Genomic DNA, 6,256 nt, shown 5'->3' on the forward strand with positions numbered 1-6,256 from the left:
TGAAAATAAAGAGGGATGGAACATCAAATTTAAGATCTTGGGTAAGAGTCTGATTGCTTTAGTCTCATAAGGCCATTTCTCAGAAATAAATTTTACTGCTAACAATCTAGTGAACTGCTTCCTCCAATTCCCCACAACCAGATGAACATTTTATCTTGTAACCTATGGGTTAAAATGATGATGTGGCACACAATTATTTCTATTTAATACTAAAGAACACAGGACATGATTTTGTTGTGCCAGTCTTTAATGGGTCAACTCAGAGATAAACTCAGAAACCTGTACTACAGGTAATTTGGGGAGGTGAGAGTTACAGGTACAGAAATAGAGGAATATACTTGTTCACAAAGTCCTAATTCTTTGAAATAACATGGACTCCCCACCCTGCAATCCCCTTTTCCCAGAGGAAAAAAGATGGGCAGATTGAGAAAAAATCAGAATCAGCTGCCTCTCTGAGGCTGATTTTTATAGTCTCTGGCAGATTTACTCCAATAGGGGCACTCACTGATGAGAATATACCTTAGTGGCACCATTTGTCATCTTCTCTATCATTTACCTGTCTCCTCATATTCTCTTAGTCTTCCATATTAACTGCAAAGCTGCTACCTGTGATGGTTTTGTGGGCACTACTTGCTTTGAGTGCATATGTATCTGTTTATTTACTATCAGATATCTACACTCCAGAACCTCAGAACATTATCTTGCTGTCAGCTATGATAGATTTGAACTGCTGACAGCCAATATCAAAAATAGCTATTACTGTGAAGGTAGCTAGAAGGTCTTAATTCCAGGAATCTAGTGGGTTTTTAACACTTGAGTTAAAGAATGATTTAATGTTAAAAACTCAAGGAACAAAAGTAAAAAAGTGGAAGGATTAAAATTCATAAAAGTTAAGAATTAGTGAGAAAGACCTTTATTGTCAGCACTATGTGAGAATTGCAGAAGAATTAATAGCCAAGAGCCACCAATATTCCTGTGGGAAGTTAATGCAAATGAAGTAACCAGAGAGCAGAGGAGGAATCATCAATTTTCAGGAAATAGTCAGAATTGTAAACTAAACATGAGTTGAATTAATAAGAATGTGACACTGAGAGAAACAGAATAAGGCAAACAGAACAAAGTAAACTAGAACAGAGAAGTCAGAAGTCAAAACCACAATGAAAGTATACTTTCCAGGGATGTACATAGATGATGAGGTTGATGTATGCATTGCCAGAGCATTTGGAAGGCTCTGAAAGAAGTCTGGAAGAGAAAAGGAATTAGGTAGCATGCTAAAAGTCCATAGAACTTTTGTACTGTCTTCATTATTGGATGCCTTGTGGAACATGGATAGTCTACAGGGCTATTCCATTTGGATTGTCTGAAAGTTCTGAAGATTACCTGGCAAGATAAGAAACCAGACAATGAAGTTCTCTCTCAAGCTGAACTGCCAAGCATTCAAACTTTACTGCAGAGAATTTGGGTCATATAGCTCAAATGCCAAATGTACTTACCTAAAAGACTATTTTACAGAGGATTTGCACAAGTTAAATACTCACATAAAGGTCAGAAGAAATGGTACAAGGAAGGTCCCTGAAGGACTTTAGTATCAATTGTAAGACATAAAAGATGTTGGCATAGGACTGCTCAGCATGGCAAACCTGCATTAAAGAAAGTGCTGTTCAATGAGCAAAGTAGAAAATCAGAATAATAAAGGAAATGTGAGATGAGCAGATTTAGCCATCTCCATCCCAAATGTTCAAATAGACTGTTTGTGGCCAACCTGTTGCAGAGCCTTCTGAACAATATGGGACTGATCAGCCACTGTCAAACACCTATATCTGGATTCCAACGTCCACAACATGAAACTAAGCAAAAATGAAAAGAAATTGTTGAATGTGAAAGAATTCTGGGGCACCTGAATATGTCAGTTTTACAAAATATAGTTAACCAAATATGGCTAACTCTTGGAAGAAAATTTTATACATGAAGTTAACATCTTAGATACATTGTTCCTAAGTGTTTATATTTCTTTTTTTTTGTATATTCACAAATGTTTAATTGCTGAATCAAGTTTTGGGGGTGACCATGGATGCACTAATGGCACATCTCCATGCAACTGAATCCTCCAAGTGCATTAAGTTTTAAGTATGGCTACAGATGTAGTACTAATGGTACATCCCTAAACTGGACTCTCCAAGTGAATATACCACTGCTATTCACATACTAAGAACATGTCTGTAATCTTTCAATTCAACAGGTCTTCAAAACAGGTGCTTAGCAAGTCAGGAGATCCTATCTCCAACTGAACTCCTGCAGTGATGGGATGACCTTTACTTAAGTCCTTAGACAATACACTGAAATGCCTTTCAACAAGTTAAAGGCAGTATTTAATGAAATCATTGTAATTAAGTTACTTATGCACGAAGTTAGGGAACTTAAGATGGATTCAATAGGACTGGCCTTTGGACAGGCTAGGGCATAACCCCCCCCCCCCCACCCCAAGAACAATTCCCCCACCCCCAAAAACCTGTAACAGGTAAAAGTCATATGAAATTACTGAGTAGGCTTTCCCCATAGTTTGGTGAAAGAAGCCAGATTTAATTAAAACTTTTCTAAGATGTGGGGCACATAGCCCTTGCTTTAAAAAAAAAGTTGCCTAAATCTTTTAAAATAAACATTCAAGTGTGACAGCTTGGTTGTGACTGGACTTATGGCTGAAACAGAGAGAAGGGATCATTTCTTATCTAAACCCAAGCCTACCTAATCTACATAATTTCTCTATTAGAACAGCCATTCATGATCGAAATGCTCAGGTCGATGAAACCAATTTAAATAGGGTCGTTCTGGTACACGTACAAAAAGGAAAGAAGTCTTATCGGCTGCTTTTTAAAATAAATAAGGCAGAGGACAAGCATTACTCGTTGGTGGCCTTCTTCAGGTAGGCTATCAAGTCGGCCCTCTCGCCCTTCTTCTTGATGCCCAGGAAGATCATCTTCATCCCGGGGATGTACTTCTTGGGGTTCTCCAGGTATTCCATCAAGGTGTCCTCTCCCCAGGTGACCCCTTTGTTCTTGTTGGCGTCACTGTAAGAGAAGCCCGCGGCCTAGCCCATTTTGCGGCCAAAGAGCCCGTGCAGGTTGGGGCCAGTCTTGTGCTTGCCGCCCTTCTCTACCATGTGGCACTGGGCGCACTTCTGCACGAAGATCTTCTTGCCCTTCTCCACGTCTCCCATGGCGGCCCAGTCCCCGGCTCGGCCCGCTGTGCCCGGTGCTGCCTCTGCCCAGTGTTTATATTTCTTTAAATTTTGCTCTAAATTGTGTTATTTGTAACAAGATGCCTGCAAACAAATTCTTGTCTTCCCTATTCCAGAGATTCTTAATTTAGAGTCTTTGGACTTGTTAAAAAAAAATTATGACTATTTCAAAATAATTGCTTTCCTTTGTAATCCTATGTATTTTTAATTCCCTTAAAAATGTTATTCTAGGGGAGGCTAGATGAGACATTGGATAGAGCACTGGTCCTGGAGTCAAGAATACCTGAGTTCAAATCCAGCCTCAGACACTTAATAATTACCTAGCTGTGTGGCCTTGGGCAAGCCACTTAACCCCATTGCCTCACAAAAATCTAAAAAAAAAAATGTTATTCTAGGGGCGGCGCCAAGATGGCAGCTTGAAGGCAGCATTTCCCAGGAACTCCTTCCTCCCAAACTCCAAAATAGCAAAGGGTGGCTCTAGCCAAAATTTAGAGGGGCAGAACCCACAGAAAGACTCAGTGATACATTTTCCCAGTCCCCCAGTCCAAGACTTAAAAGTTCCACGGGAAAGGTGTGTTTTAGGGTGGGGGGGAGTGTTGGAAAAAAAGTCAGGGCCACAGTGTAGCCCAGCCCAGCCCAGCACAACCCAACTTGAAGGAGCAGGGAGAGAACCTGGGTGAGTGTGCAGTGGGGGAGTGCCGGCTGCAGAGCCTGCAGAAGGGATCTGGAGAAAGCAGCCTGCACCCCCAGAGACTGTAAGGGAAGTCTGCAGAGATTTTTCTGCTCTCCCTGCTGTAGAACTCTGCTGTTTGCCTACACTCAGACCCAGGTTGCGTTGGGCTTCCATACTAAGATAGCAGGATCCCTCCTTATAGCCCCAGGATAGAGGGAAGTGGGGGGCATCTACATATCAAAGCACAGGCAAGAGAGCATAAGATATTGGAGAAATAAAGGTCCCAGTGGGGTGTCCCCCCCCAAAAAAAACCCCAAAACCTTGGAAGTGCTGTCTTGGGCTGAGGAAATGAGTAAATAACAGAAAAAGAAGAATCTGACCATAGAGAATTACTTTAGTCCCATGGAAGATCAAAACACATACTCAAATGTTGACAAAATTGAAGCTTCTGTATCCAAAACCTCCAGGAGAAATAGAAAATGGGCTCAGACTGTGGATGAGCTCAAAAAAAGACTTTGAAAAGCAATTAAGGGAGGTGGAGGAAAAATTAGGAGGAGAAATGAGAGCAATGCAGAAAAATCATGAAAACCAAATCAAAAGCTTGGTGAAAGATATACGAAAAAATACTGAAGAAAATATGTTAAAAACCAGTTAGGGGGTGGCTAGGTGCACAGTGGATAGAGCACTGGCCCTGGAATCAGGAGTATCTGAGTTCAAATCTGGCCTCAGACACATAACAATTACCTAGCTGTGTGGCCTTGGGCAAGTCACTTAACCCCATTGCTTAGCAAAAAAAAACTCAAAAAAAACAGTGAGGCCTAATGGAAAAAAGCAAAACAAAAGGCAAATGAGGAGAAGAATGCCTTAAAAGCAGAATTCACCAGCTGGAAAAGGATATAAAAAAGTTCTCTGAAGAAAATAACTCCTTCAAATGCAGAATGGAACTAAAGGAACTGATGACTTTGCAAGAAATCAGGAAGAAATAAAACTCTTCCAAAAAAGCCAAAAATTAGAAGAAAATGTGAAATATCTCATTGGAAAAACAACCAACCTCAAAAACAGATCCAGAAGAAATGATTTAAAAATTATTGGGCTACCTGAAAGTTTTGACCAGGAAAAGAGCCTGGACTTCATTTTTCAAGAAATAATGCAGCAAAATTGCCCTGAGATCCAAGAAGCAGAGGGAAACACAGAAATCAAGAGAATTTACTGGTCACCTCCTGAAAGAGATCACAAAAGAAAAACTTCCAGGAATATTATAGCCAAATTCCAAAACTTCCAAATCAAAGAGAAAATTCTAAAAGCTTCCAGAAACAGACAATTCAACTACCAAGGCTCCATAGTCAGGATTACACAGGATCTGGCAGCATCTACATTAAGGGCTCATAGGGATTGGAATATGATATTCTGAAAGGCAAAAGATCTTGGTTTATAACTGAGAATCAACTACCCAGCAAAACTGAACATCCTCTTTCAGGGAAAAGACGGACTTTCAATGAAACAGGGGACTTCCAAACTTTCCTATTGAAACAACCAGAGCTGAACAGAAAGTTTGATCTCCAAGTACAGGACTCTGGTGATCCATAGAGGGAGTGGAAGAGAGGGACTAATTATGAGGAACTTCATGATGTTGAACTGTTTGTATTCCTGCATGGGAAGAAGATATTGATAACTCATATGAACTTTCTCATTTATAAGAGCTGTGAGAAGGAACATGTAGGGGCGGCTAGGTGGTGTAGTAGATAAAGCACCGGCCTTGGAGTCAGGAGTACCTGGGTTTAAATCCGGGCTCAAACACTTAATAATTACCTAGCTGTGTGGCCTTGGGCAAGCCACTTAACCCCATTTGCCTTGCAAAAAAAAAGAAGAAGAAGAAGAAGGAACATGTATAGACAGGACATAGGAAGGAGCAGAATATAATGGTATGATGTGGTAAAGGGATGGAGTCAATGAGCAATGGGGAAAAGTACTGGGAGGAAGGAAAAGGAGATGAAGAAGAAACTGAGAGATTTCACATAAGAGTCAAGGAAAAGCTTTTTCAATGAAGTGGAAAGGCGGAAGGCAAGTGGGCCTTCATTCTCATCAGAAATGGATCAGAGAGGAAATAACATACACACTTAATAGGGTGAGAAAATCTATCTTACCCTGGAGAAGGATGGGAGGAAAGGGACGGGATGAGGGGGGCAATGGGGGGGGAGGGAAGGGGGGGAAATAGGTGACAGAAGAGAGGGAAGATCGAGAGAGAGGGTATTCAGATTCAACACACTTTTGGACAGGGCCAGGATGAAAAGAGAGAAAGAGAATAGAATAAATGAGAGTGGAGAGAAATAGAGTGGATCAACTATGGG

The 6,256-nt window shown here is 40.8% G+C and overlaps 1 pseudogene; it reads right to left on the bottom strand.

Annotated features, from left to right (window-relative positions):
- Nucleotides 1–2,896: 2,896 nt before the first annotated feature.
- On the bottom strand, nucleotides 2,897–3,214 carry LOC141502645 (cytochrome c, somatic pseudogene; annotated as a pseudogene).
- Between the last annotated feature and the right edge of the window lie 3,042 nt (nucleotides 3,215–6,256).

The sequence above is a fragment of the Macrotis lagotis genome, chromosome X, assembly GCF_037893015.1.
Source record: "Macrotis lagotis isolate mMagLag1 chromosome X, bilby.v1.9.chrom.fasta, whole genome shotgun sequence".
Lineage (NCBI taxonomy): Eukaryota > Metazoa > Chordata > Mammalia > Peramelemorphia > Peramelidae > Macrotis > Macrotis lagotis.